Genomic DNA, 14,686 nt, shown 5'->3' with positions numbered 1-14,686 from the left:
GTTGATCTCAACTCAAGATTATATTTAATATTGATTGTTGAGATTAGGGATTTGGCACAACTCAAAATTATAAAAGGAAGCCAAGTGAAAGAGAGGATACATAAATTATTTTCTCAAGAAGGATTTTGAGAAAGGGAGAGAAAATCAAAAGGACCTCCTTTTGATTTTCTTAGCAAGGAGAAGAATTGCAACAACAATGAAGGAGAGGGTAGCCATTAGTTTGTAGGTCGGACAAACTATATGGTCCAACATAGAAGTTTTCTGAGGCAGATTTCTGAGAGCTGGAAATTCAGGATTGTTGGGTTTCGTTTGTATGTTTTTCTCAGAGTCATTTTCCTTGTATGGGAGCTCTTGTAAGTTCAAAAGTGATTTTTATGATGAATTGATGTTGAAGAGCAAAAAAAAAGTTGTGCATGCATGAGATTTGTTTTTTTCTTGTTTTTCTTGGTTTTGTAAGATTTTCCATTGCTTTATTTGGTTAAAGAATTTCAGTAGTGTAAATGTAGATCTGTTCTATTTACTAGGCACTGGTTTTCAGAAATTAACATGGTATCAAAGCTTAGGCTTTGAAGAGAAAAGTCGATCCAAAATTGTTTCATGTAGATCTATCAGATTCGAAGGTCTGAACATCAGATCTACAGAGTGCTTGAAGGATTAAGCACAAGACAACCATGGCAGGAAGCAATCCCAGGTTCGAGGACAGACTAGATGGGGTTAGAAATTTCTTGTCTTGGAAGGCGAGAGTCACATTGCTCTTGACACAGCAAGATTTCTGGGCAAATGCGGAGAATGTCCTTCCAATGCAAGTATATCTTGCAGATTAGGCAACACAGGATAAGAAGGATGTTAAAGCTTAGAGGGTGATGTTAGATGCTGTGAAAGATCATTGCCCAGAACATGTTTGATGCTCTTTTTGGTCTCTTCTAGAGTGACAATCTGAACTAGAAGATGGTTCAAGAACAAGCTTCGAGAATGTTGGATTACCAGTTCCGACAATGTTACCAGTTACCGTATGAGGATCTAATAGATCCATGATTAGCTTGCAACAGTTGGAGAAAAGGTCACAGATGGAGAGCTAGTGAATATAGCTCTAATTGGGTTCACCAAGTCTTGGGAATTGTTAATGAAGGTGATTTGTGTCTGGTAGAACATTTCAGACTGGCGGAGACTATGGGATGGCTGCATTCAGGAGGAGACTCGAGGGGAGTCTAGAGCCAACAAGCATTGAGGTGGTGATGAAAACTCGGCCCTCATTAGCAAGACGAGGGAGGGAAATGGGAAAGTTTTGACCAAGAAAGGTGATAGTGATGGAGAAGGACATTAGTGTGGGAAGAAGAAAGACATGAGCAAGATCAAGTGCTTTGTTTTCCACAAGTAAGGTCACTATTCCTCTCAATGTCCAAAGAAGAAGGAAGGCAAAGGGAAGATGCAACAAGGAGCAATAATGAAAGAGACCCAACTGAGTGAATTTGCAACGAATTTTGAGAATGATTTTTTCTTGGCTTTCTACTAGCACTATCGTCAAGAGTGCTTGGTACCTAGATAGTGGTTCCTCCATCCATGACTAAAGCACGAGGGCTGCTTGTCAAGTTTTAGAGGATGACTTAGGGAACAATGTGGAGCTTGGCAATGATGCAAAGTATGCAATGAGGGGACAAGGGACGATACAGTTTCAACTTGATTCAACATGATCTTTTTATGCTTAAGAGGTGTTGTTTGTGCTTGGTTTGAAGAAGAACCTGTCGTCCATCTTGGTCATGGAGGATAAAGGTTATGCAATTACCTTCCAGAAAGGGAAGGTGTTCATATGCCAAAAGAGAGCTAGTCCAGACATCATTGTGAGGATTGGAGTTAGGGAAGGAAACTTATATAAGCTATAGGGAAAGCTGTTCAGGCACTGGTGCATGACAATGAGAGCTTGTGCGAACTTTGACACAACAGGATGGTGCATTTGCATCACAGGGAAGTGCCCATACTGAGAGAGACAACCACTGGATTTACTAAAGTTCAATGTGGATCATGATGGTGCGCACGAAGACTTGTGCGTTTAACAAGTCTGTCAAGGCTTCATTTCCCAATAGTGAGACTCGATCCAAAGGGATTTTGGATTTGATACATTTCGATGTTTGTGGTCCTATGTCAGTGGCATCAATGAAGGGTGCATCCTATTATGTCACCTTCATTAATGATTTCTTCTAGAAGCCTGGATCGAGTTCATGAAGACCAAAGATGAGATCTTTAGTCAGTTCAAGGAGTTCAAAGCTTAGGGGAAGAACTTGACAAGGAAGAAGATCAAAGTGCTAAGATTTGATAACGAGGGTGAGTATACCTCCTATGGGTTTAGAGAAACAAGGATGTAGGAATTAAGGAGTAGATAGTTGTCTACAACCTCAACCAAATGGGGTTGCAGAGAGGATTAACAAATCCACTATAAGTTTTGTAAGGTCATGATCCATGATGAAAGTGTGCCAATGTTTCTATGGGCAAAAGCATGCAACACAATCGTGTACTTACAGAACAAGTGTCCTGACAATATTCTGGAAGACAAGACCCCGGAGGAAGCATTCACAAGGGTGAGACTTGAGACAATAAATCTCAGCACTTTTGGTTGTCCAGTCTATATCCACTTGCTTGTGGAGGAGAGGACAAAATTGGAGCCCCTTAAATGAGAAGGGAATTTTGGTTGGATACAATGAGGAGTCATAGGATCTTGATACTAGCATAGCGGATTTCGGAAGGCAGATGTGAGAAGGGGTGTCAAATTTGATGAAAACTCGACGTCTAAGAAATCTCATGATCTACCTGTAGTTGCAGAGGATACCCAGTCGGTGGATCCAATGGGTGAATAAAGTTCACTGACTTCTAATGTAGATCCCAATGTTCAAGGGAGGAGGTGTAGTTAGCCTCCTCCAATTCAGTCAGGAGACCCAAATGGTTTGAGCAGACCTTGAGAGATGTCGAAGATCATGTGAAGGATCCCATAACCACATTTAGGGAGAGCAAGCCTCCACACAAGTTTCGAAGATATATGGCTTTAATGACCAACATCATAGACTCATAGCCTTCTAGCTTTGAGGAAACAACCAACCAATAGGTATGGAGAGATGCCATGGTGGAGGAGCACAACTCCATCAATAAGAATGATGTCTGGGAGATTGTGCCAAGATTAGTAGAGAAGTCATTAGTTGTTCAGAATCAAGCATGCAACAAAGACCAATGTGGAGAAGTACAAGACGTGATTTGTGGCCCAAGGATTTTCTCAAAAGAGGGAGTAGACTGCAGGGAGATTTTTTCTCTTGTTGCTAGATACTATTCTATTCGAGCAGTGATATCTATTGCTTAATAGATGGGGTGAAAGATTCACTAGATCGATGTGAAGAAAACATCCCTCAACGAAGTTGAGGAAGAGGTATATGTAGAGGAACCATACGGGTTTGAGTTACATGATAGAGAGTCACATGCACGTAGGCTTAAGAAAGCCTTGTATGGACTCAAACATGTGTTGAAGGCATGTACTATAGGATAAACAACTATTTGTAGAGCATGGGCTTCACCAAGAGTGAGGTGCATTCCAACCTATACTTCATATAGATGGATCTGGGCCCCTCATCTTGGTGCTCTATGCATATGATTTGATTCTTACCGGGGCAGAGAAGCTGATTGTTGAGTGCTAGTTAAACTTGGCAACATGATTTGAGATAAAAGACATTGGGCTGATGCATTAATTTATGGGGCTTGAGGTTTGGCAGAGATCTTCGCTGGACAAGGGAAATATACAATGGAGATGTCGAAGAGATTCAGGATTGAGAACAACAGATCTATGGCTACTTCAATGGTGGCCATCTTGAAGAAGGTGGACCCTTCAGAGTCAAAATGGGCATATTCTAGATAGTACAGGTTGTTGGTTGGCTCATTAATTTGTCTAGTCAAAAATTGACTAGACATTTGTTATGCTATGAGCACCTTAGGTTAGTACATGGTGGAGTTGAGGCAGGTGCATTGGATTGCAACAAAGCATATTCTTAGATGGTTGTAGGTCATAGTGGAGTATGGCTTGAAGTATCTTGGTGGAGATGGGGTGAAGTTGCAGGGCTTTTCAGATTTAGATTGGGCAGGGAATGATACAGATCGGAAGAGCACCTTTGTGTGTTGCTTCATTTTGTGGTATGCATTGATTTCCTTGATCAACAGGAAGCAAACTTTAGTAGCATGAAACCGGTTCAGCTAGTTGTGAAGGAGTTTGGCTTCACGAGCTGCTTACGAGATTGTTTGATCAGGAGTTGGAGCATTTGATGATTGCTTGTGACATCAGAATTGCATGAAACTCTTTAAGAATATAGTATTTCATGATAGTTTGAAGCACATCGAGATCATATACCATTTCACTAGAGACAATTTCTTGAAGGGAGTATTCAAGCACCAATATATTTCGATAGATGAGCAAGTTGCAAACATACTTACCAAACGTTTGGTGAAAAGAAAGTTTGTCTTCTTTCGAAATAAGGTTGGAGTGGTGGAAAATACCTTCCTTGCCAAGATGGAGTGTTGATGATTGTAGCTATGACATGTATTTCTGCAAAAACAAAGTATCCAAGTTGCGGGAATCATCATTAAATGACTCTTAAACTTAGGAGTTCACTTTATCAATTAATTAATAAAGTGAATGCCTTTTTATAAAGTGAATATAATTTAATAAAGTGCCTAAATCTCAGTACTGGTGATTTAAGTTGAATTTTGGACCATTGATCTCAACTCAAGATTAGATTTAATCTTGACCGTTGAGAGTAGGGATTTGGCCCAACTCAAAATTATAAAGGGAAGCCAAGTGAAAGAGAGGTCACATCAATTGTTTTCTCCAGAAGGATTTTTAGAAAGGGAGAGAAAATCAAAAGAAGGACCTTTTGATTTCCCGGGCAAGGAGAAGAATTGCACCGACAACGAAGGAGAGGACAAGCATTAGTTTGCAGGCCATACAGACCGCAAGGTCCAACATAGAGGTGATCCAAGGTAGATTTTCAAGAGTTGGAAATTCAAGTTTGGCGGGTTTACAGGCCATATAGACTGTATGGTCTAGCATAGAGGTGATCCGAAGCAAGTTTCCAAGAGCTGGAAGTTCAGGTTTGCTAGATTTCGTTTGTATTTTTTCTTTTTTCTGAGAGCCATTTTCTTTGTGTGAGAGCTCTTGTTAATTCCAAACTTATTTGAATGATGAACTGACGTTGAAGAGAAGAAAAATTGTGCATGCATGAGATTTTCTTTTTCTTGTTTTTCTAAAACTTTTCGTTGCTATATTTGGTTAAAGAATTCCAGTAGTGTAAATTTATATTTGATCTATTTACCTAGGCATTGGTTTTCAAAAATTAAAAGATATGCAATCAAGAACTGCAATGTTTCTTAATCAAAACTCAAGTGCTTACCAATTGCCGCCTTTTGATGGATTGCCAATTTGCCACTCACATGGGCTGCTTGTGGTAGATTAAAAAATAATATGGTTCATAGCTCTATGTTCAATGGAATCAACTCAAAATAATAGTGACAAGGTCAACATAACAATGACAAGCCAAATCGATTGCAAATTGTAATTAGAACACTATTGTCGAATATGAATATGTCTAATTCTTCTGTTCCTCCTTGTGTATTTGCTTGAGATGGTAGATATTGATTGCATGATCTTTGGACTTGTTTCCACAAAATGAACAATGTTACGAAGTTGCAATGCAGTGTTTGGACAACCAAAACAACTTAGCTTAATGAACATTCAGTTGTGGTTACCATATGCATGCACATAGGATTCAACTACAGTTTGCATTGCAAGGTACTGCTCATCAATATGTATGTATTCTTCCCAAGTGGCTGTTAAGACATGAATGAAGCTTCACTAGCAATCACAATGCCTTTACCAGTTTCCTGTGCTTATTAGCTTCAATTTGTCTTATTTATGATTACTTCAACCACATAAGAGATGTCAATTTCCTAATGTGCTTAACATGATTTACTAAATCTACATGTTAGTCATTTATTTTAATGACACGAGAGATGAAAAAAGGTACTTAAAAGCCAATGCTTTGAATTTTGGAATTCCCACACAATCTTAAGTCACAAGATTCTAGACAACGAAGAGTTAAGTAGTTTAGGTTTTGATTTTGTAGCATAGATTACCTCTCAACGCTTTGTGAAAATGTTGAGCAAGATTTTCAATGCCTTACATGCTTAGCCATTGAATTATATGACCTTAAGTAATCAATGCCATCTTGATGCCACGATAGTATGACTTTGATGACCCATGATCGACCTTCAGGGAAGCTAGCATGGCTTGTGTGTGGCCATGGGCAAGCAAAAACTTCTTTGCTTCCCTCAACAGTCAATAAGCTCGATAGATTGAATTAGAAACCCTCTAGAACAGTGCAGCAATTACTTCAATGACAACTGTAGATCCCTCATCACAAAGTAAATTAGGCAGTGGTTAATTCATAGTTATTGGTATTTTCCAATTTGTATCGGAGAATGCATGTTTGAGTGAAATAACATAAATATACTTTGTAATTCTTCATTTCCACCATAAATATATTAAGAAAAAGGCATTACAATAATGAGAGCAATATAATTGACACACAGAATTTGTATAGTAGTAAAATCAAACACGCCATAAACATGAATATTTTACCCTAGAAAACAAAATGGGAGAACTAGCTTTCAAATGGTTGCACGGTTTTCATTTTGGCAATCTCTTGTTACAATACATCACATAGATCTTTGTGGAACCTTATCTCCTTGGTCAAAAGGACCCTTTGAGAGTCAAGTTACAATAATATATAAGAGAATTGGGGGATGATGGGAAGGCCAGGAGATTGACCTTTTAGTTCCCATTCCCATCTCTCTTTTCCTCTTCTATTTTCATTGTTTTTTTTCTCTCTTTTCTTTTATTTATTTCTTTTATTGCCTGTTGAAATTCGAGTGCAAGCTAGAATTTCTGCTCTTGTTAATTACTTGTGAAGGTGTTATTGATCTTTTAGCCTTTCTTTATTCTTCATCAAGCAATTATACTTCAACAATTTGACCATTCAAGTACAAGAAAAATAGAGATCACAATGCTCAAGAGACAAGAGACAATCTTTACCCTGGGAAAACCCAGAATGGGAAAAACCCAGCAATCCTTTCCTTATAGATTCATTGTCAACAAGAGAGAAATCCAAGTCATAGACAAACTGATCAATACTGTAGCAAGAGAACCATGCTTCAGGTGCCAAGTCCACCCTTCAAGATTCAAGACAAGTATTCTTTAATTCTGTCTACAAGATGCCACATGTCAGTCATAGGATTGTTCACAGGTATGTCCTCAATAAGGTCCGAAAATCATCCTCTGTTCCAGCTGCAGAAACTCCATATCAATCTCAGGATCTCGCATAACCACTGGAAGGAGCTTCGAACTGCCATAGAAATCTGCCCAGAACTTCGTATAGGTATGATGGATGTATGCCCAGAACTTTTCTTGAAGAAGAGGTAAGAGCTTCAGATTACTTCGTGTAAAACCTCAGAGATATAATGATTTGATGTGTTCCAAGGAAGAATGCCAGTAAGCCTAATAAATACTCTTCTGTCCAAGTGAAAGGGTGCCATTCAAGCTGAGCCAACTTGTCTTCTTGGAGGGCCGGCTTGCCTTACTTGAGGGACACAATATACTTTAAAAAAATTCAATTTTTCTTTCTTTTATAATATTTTTCTTTTCACTCAAATACAATCTTTTTGACTCCAGCATGAAGAACTGCTTAACAAATTATAATCAATGACAAGCTATGTATTATGAAGACCGAACCTAGTTACAATTTCAACATTGCTTACACTGTCTATTATCATTTATGTTTCTATGTAACCTTGATTAATTCTCAAATTGTACTTTAGGCACTGAGCCTTACAATCATTCACTTGTTTTTGGATTCATTTTGGGTCACACTTCCCCATTGAGAGGCCTTTTAGTTTCCAAGAGCTTAGAGGACCAAATTTGGGTCAATGTTGCCTTCTATTTGCTGCTTTGAAGCATGTTTCTAAATGCGGTTCCTGGCTACAACTCTGATTTTAAATTGTGGCTCTAGCTACTTGCTCCAATTTTGGCTGTGTCTTTGGCTTTGATTCTTGGCTTGCTTGTTTCTGTAGTGCAGATGTCTGCTCACTCACTCTCGGCTTTGACTAATCTTAAAATATGAGCTTCATCATCATTCATTCCCATCTTCACCATGCAGGGCTCTTACATTCTCAGACTTGGAGATGGTCTATTTTGGCATACCCTCCCAATGAAGAATCATCCCTCACTAGAAGAAGAGAGAGTACATTTGTGATGACCCAACTCAATACCAAAGTGGAACCAATAATTTGGTGAGAGAATGCTGCCACCAAACCTACCGTGTTGAACTGCCCATTTGAAGAGAAGTGTTGGAAGAAACATCCCGGATAGTAATAAACTTTGAGCTGCTAATACCCTAAAAGAAAGTGGTTGCTGAACCTTATTTGTTGAAAAAAATGCTGCCCCTGAACTCCTTATCTATTGGAAAACACTGTAAAGGGATGGCATTGGTCAAGAAGAAGGTAAAAATGCCTAGAAGTTTTGTTTTTGTCCCAAAAAATAGCATCGAAAACCCTGGTTTTAGATGTGAAATAATCTTGAGATAACGTTGGCTAGAGAGGGAAGAGTTTACTCTAGTCTCCATTGCCATGTTAGCATAGTAAATAAATCGTGGATATATGGTGAACACTTTAGCAAACTCGAATCAAACAAAAACCTTGAACATAAATATGGCAAAGAACAACTAACCCATGAACAAGCGAACAAGAGATATGGTGCCCTTAGGCATAAGAATTATTCACTAGTTAATCCAAGATGATGATACAAAAGACTCGTAAGGTGTGTATTTATACATAACTTATGAAGTGTGGTGCCTTCCCCCATAAGGGGGTTATGGTCACACATAAATGCCTAGGTTGGCCTAGGCCACTTCGAATAATATAAAATAATGTTGACTTGGTTGACTATTAAACCATAATCTAGTAATACAATATTGAGGGTGCTTAGCCAAAATAGCAAGTAACCATAAGTGAAGATTACTGCCATCTTGATATAAATTACTTCTTATATGTGACAAAGTTGTAGATCTGTAAGTAGAATACTCAAAATCATCAAAACAATGTAATCCATTTTTGTATTTTTTTCAATTGGTGCCTTAGATCTAATGGGTGTAGAAAGAATAGAGAACATTGATAGAGATAAATCATCGATCAAATGTCTACTATTTCTTTCCTCTCTTTAATAATTAGTGGATCTATACAAAGAATATATCCAGTAATAACCATAGTTTCCAAATCTCAGTGCCGTGGAAGTTCGCCTTTGATAAAGTATGTGCAAAAAATTCTAGACGAAGAAATCCTAGAATAGGTGTTCCTCATGGGCCTGTACAAGGTGCAAGAGATAATCTTGAGGAAGGCTCTCTTTTTCTCCAAGAATAACCATAAACTCAACCAAAAATATCTCTCTTGGTAAGGCACTCTATTGTCAAAAATAATTACTATGGCTAACAATAACTAGAGAGGAAGATGAAAAAATAGAACAAATGAGTTCTCCGCCAATAACATGCCCAACAATGCCAAAAAATGTATTTGTGTAGTCCATAAATTCCTCTCTTACCTAAATGAATTTCTCAATTAAACATTTCTTAGAATGCCATCAAGTGGCGAGATGTAGACTGGATAAATTATGGATAAGATGTGGATAAAATTAGCTCCAAAGTGGAGCACTTTCTTTTGGCCAACAATGGATTGGATACATTTTAGAAAAAAACACCATGGGTAAGATATTAAAAACACTGGGTAGATAAGATGTTTTAATGCCACTACAGCTCTTCTGAAGTGGGGCACCCTCTTTCTCCAAAAATAGAAACCATGCATTCTTAGAATAAGAAGAAATAAGGTGGCCTAGAAAAGCAATGGATAAAACCCATATTGGAGTGCCTAGCTTGGCTAAAAATATCATCAGAAAGCACCAAATAAGGATAGGAAATGAAGCGCCAACTTGAATTGAAATAACAAATACACTATCTCAAAATAATACAATGGATTAAAATGGAGCAAGGTGCCCTCTCTCCTAGTTGAAATAACACATAAATGGAAGCAATGATGTAACTTGAACTCCAAGCATAGAAGAAGTACCACTATTGAACATATCTGCACCCTTGTGCATCCGAATGTAGCAATAGCTGAATGGTAGTTGCATGCAAAAATAGGAGAAACCTGCTCTAAACATAAATCAACTCATAACAAAGATTGTTCTCTCGAACATGATATGCATGCCCTCACTAAATATAACCATTTCTAAGCTAGAAATGTTTAAATATAGACTTGTAGGGTCGTAATAATTTTCATGCTAGTATGGCATACCTAGAGCAACTCATCTCTAAAAGTAGAATCTTCTAAAAATAAAAATGCTTGAACTAAAAGATACTCTTTTAGTTTTTGGTCTCCGGAGGTCTCATGCCTTGCTTAGTTGGCATCTCAGTGGAGCGCTTCCCTCCTTTCAAGTATTCTTTTAATGCTTGCAGATGACTCACCGTAAAAGCAGGATATGAATATGATGATTAGAAATGACATCTATGGGCACTATGTTCATGTCATTTGGCTTGACCCACTAGGGGGATTGAGGCCCAAGATGGCATTTTGTGCCGAGCACTACTTCAGCATATATACTTGAAACCCAAACTCTGATTTTGTTCATAAATTGAAGATTCAATGTTCCATTATAATTTGGACTACGCTCTAAGAGTCCCCTTTCTTTTTTAGAGAATAGCTCCTCTTATACACAAAGTGTTTAAAAGAATCTCTATAAATGTGCTGTATCCAAAGCTTGTTAAAACAGATTACTAAAGTGAGCAATCTGTTTTAACTTTTGAATGTTCCTCTAGGAAATATTGTTACATTTGTTGTTCAAAGGAGAATGGGCCATGTTACCTCTCTCTTTAGCAGGGGTACCCATAGTAACTTTTTTTGCGTTAAACTTGTTTTCTGATGAGTGGAGCAGATTGGTGACATAGAGTAGCCCTCCTTGATTGGTTGGCTGCACTCTGATTTTTGGGCACTTTAACCTTTCCTAAGGCAGTTCACAATATTCAAGGCACTTCACATATATCGAGGTATTGATCACCCCTCTTGAGGCAATTTTTGGGCTGTTTGTGGACACTTAAACACCTATGCTTGCATTGTAAAAACCTTGAGCGCTGTCTTAGTTGTCACTTGATGAACTGATTTGTCTCATCTTGAATTTCGATTGCATCTACAACACATGTGGAAACAATTTGTGGTACTTAGGATTAGTGTTGATAACATTGCCGACTTTCTGGTGATGTGTCAAAAAATCACGATTTTTTCAGCTACTTGAATTTTCAATGTGAAAATTCATGATTTTTTCATAGAAATAAAAATTGCGCAGTTTACTTAAAAATCATGATTTTTTCGATATTTAACACTAAAAATGTTGGGCTTGAGTCATAATGCCTTCTTTTTTTGTCATTTCACTCAGCAAGTTCGAGTTATGAGGCAACTTGGTGTGTAGCTGAGGGTTATTGTACAATGTTAGACCCTATTCCAAGTGCTGGGCAAGTGGATTTGTCTAGGTCCTACTAATGCTACGTAATTAATGGTAATGTTAAATTCTTAAAGTAAAAGGTGAAAATGAAAGATAAAGGGGGTTAACAGTTTTCAGTATTTCGGGATTTCGGGGATGGCAATGTTTCCATTCCTTTTTGTCATATATGATGTATGGAACTGGCATTTAATCAAGAGAACCAAAGCCTCTATATTCCTCATTGTTGGTGGTAGTGATTGTTGAACTACTCTGTCCTGACCATAGTCAAAATGTACCCATTAACTCAAATGAAATTTTGATTTGACATGTTAAGTTTTTTCTATCTTATTTAATGGTTAGCGGGTAATCTTGATGTTGAGGATCCTAGTAAAGTCAATGATTTTGATGATATGTAGTTATTTGTTGTAGTGTGATTTTTGTTTGGATTCTAGAGGCCATCTAGAGCCTCTTTTTTTATGTATTCTTGGTTTAGAGATGGATTGCACTTGGTTCTATTTGGTTATATGCACTAGTTATATGATCAAATTTGTATCATCATCATGTAAATTTGTAAATGTTTTAGTTTCTAAATTCTAAAGGGATTTGAATCTTTTTCTATATTTCATTTTTGTATGTCTTATAATTTACTAGGTTGTTATATATATATATTAATTGTGTCTTGTTTGCGGGGTCTTTGTGTCCCATGTCGAACATGTGTCTCGTGTTATTGTGTCAGGTGAGTCAAGTTTTAAGGTGATATTGACGTAGATAGGGCGTTAATTTCCAAATTATTATGATAATCACTGAAATTATTGTGATATATATGGGCAATAGTATCATCATGTCTGATTTGGTGGTATTATCGCAGTAAGTGTAACATTGGCTATGGGTCTTGAAGAATAATTGAGTTAAAAAAACTAAATAAAGCTATGTACAATATTGTTAAGGGTAGGGCATGTTAAAAAAATTATATCATAAATTTTACAAATTCCTTGATCCTTCCACTGAATACCAAGAGAAAAGAAAAGTTGTTGGAAACACTGGGGGGAGGGGGTGAATAACTGTTTCTTAGCAAATAGTACTTTATTAATCCTTTTCAGAGCATTAGTTAATCTTAAGTTATTATTATTGTTGTTCTTCAAATAATGATAAACAATAATCAACAGTAGACAACATCATACAACAATGCAGAAAGGTAAAACAGAGGACACAAAGATTTTTAGGTGGAAAATCCCCTCTGAGTCAAAACCACTAAATGCTTCTTCAGTAATTGTCTTCTCCCCCTCTTTAAAAGAAAAGTAATTACATCAACTTTCCAGCCACAACTGAAAGAGGCTCCAACACCTAATTCATAGGCTACAACCTGTAGGACACTACTAAACCCTAATAACCTGCTGCAACTGGAAGGATGCCCCAACGCGCTGTAAGTCAGGCCACAACATGACGAGTGCCCCAACACTCTGTTTACCAGGTGCTGTTGGAATGATGCTTCCTCAGCCTGTAGTTTATTATTGCCAAGTAAAAGGATGCCACAATGCCCTGTGCAGGCTATGACCTGCCCTAACACCACCTTGCCACCCTAAAGTGTTCTCAAGCCATAACCTAAAGGTGACTCCAATCACCTGCCTTGCACCACCCTGCCACCCTAATCAACAGGCGGACCATGTTTCACAATTTTCATACTGGATCCTCTTGTGCTCTGAATCAATATAAGAATGCCATAAAGAAAATGTTGTGTATTGGTAGCCACTGACCACTGTTCAAACTGGTCAAACTGATCACTGTAATAATATTGCTCAAACAACCTCTGCACACCTACACATCAGTGTCACTGCTCAACTGAACATCACTGTTCAATCACTGCTTACATAGGCCAATGCACATCATAACGAAACCACTGCACTGCCCATGAATGGATAAGCATTCATAAGCTCACAAACTGGCTACCAAACATCACTGAACCAATTACCCTGTACTGCTGCAAATGCTGAACCCAAATGTCTGATAATGGCATACTCCAAGATGCCTCAGGTCATCCCTATGACCTGCTACCAATACTCTCAAGCTTTGCGCACAAAGAGTTACCAACATATGTCTTTCACTACTGCTAAGATGATCAAACTCTGCAATCCATCTTCACATCAACAAGCTGTACAACAAGATGATATTTCCCTCAAAGATCTGCTGCCCTGCAAGGTTACAGTTATGTCATTGTAAATTCTCTAGGTCATCACAGTCTATGTCAAGTTTCACTTTCTAAGTCATGTCAGGTTAAAGACAAAGTGTCAACTCATTGTCAATGTCATATCTAGGTGTCAATTCATGGTGTCATAATAGTTGATCAAGTCAATTCAATTTTCTGCTAATGAATTCATTTCTTATTTATTGAGGTTACTAGGTATACAATGTCAATATGTGAAAGTCACTGCTAACTCTTATGCCAAAATGTCAAGTCTTTTATCAAATCATCCATCAAATGCCCAGGTACTGTAAGTCAAGGTTACAGTTGCTCCAGTCAATAGATTTAGTTACATCAAGGACTATACTCAAGTCAAGTCAAATCAGGTCTATTGTCTAGGTGTTAAGTCAAGTGTCATATATGAGTGTCAAGTTAATAGTCAAGTCACATTATTAGTGAAGTTCATCATATACCTTGCTGTTGCATCCAAATCACTGTTCACTCTAGTTGTCACAACACCATTCAACACAATACTGTCATTTGTTGCACTGCAGCAAGATTGTTTCACTTAAGACAGTCACAAGGATGTGTCACTTAGACACCTACCAAGTGTCATATCTATCTTACAATACAAGGGCAATTTATTGTCAAATACTTGTGAGGTGTATTCATCAAGGGCCTATCTCATAAGATGTCAAGTCTGTAGGTGTCATTTACTTAAGTCACATAAGAGTCCCTATCTTACACAAGCATCTCATTAAGGTGTCTCTACAATGTCATAAGGTCCATAATCAATGGTATGCCATATTCATGTCACTAGAGAGTCTTAATGTCAAGTAGGTCAATGTATCAAGTCACAGTCAATGGAATCTATAGGTCAGGTCAATCACCATCCATAAATATCA

At 37.8% G+C, this 14,686-nt stretch overlaps 1 protein-coding gene across 6 annotated transcripts in view; it reads left to right on the top strand.

Moving 5' to 3' along the window:
• The window catches only part of LOC149205321 (SKP1-like protein 21), a 288,166-nt gene that overhangs the window by 123,787 nt on the left and 149,693 nt on the right, over positions 1–14,686 (top strand). Inside the window, exon 9 of one of the 6 annotated variants that reach the window (XR_016252444.1) lies at positions 11,558–11,677. The exons of the other annotated variants lie outside the window; for them this stretch is intronic. The gene's annotated coding sequence lies outside the window, so the exon portion shown is untranslated. The remainder of the gene's footprint in view (positions 1–11,557; positions 11,678–14,686) is intronic. 6 annotated transcript variants of the gene reach the window in all.

This window comes from Pinus tabuliformis, chromosome 1_2 (genome assembly GCF_031772625.1).
Source record: "Pinus tabuliformis cultivar Carrire ecotype Pingquan chromosome 1_2, CPIR1, whole genome shotgun sequence".
Classification (NCBI taxonomy): Eukaryota; Viridiplantae; Streptophyta; class Pinopsida; order Pinales; family Pinaceae; genus Pinus; species Pinus tabuliformis.
The sequence above is the reverse complement of the archived record's forward strand: the minus strand, read 5'-3'. Positions and strand labels throughout refer to the sequence as shown.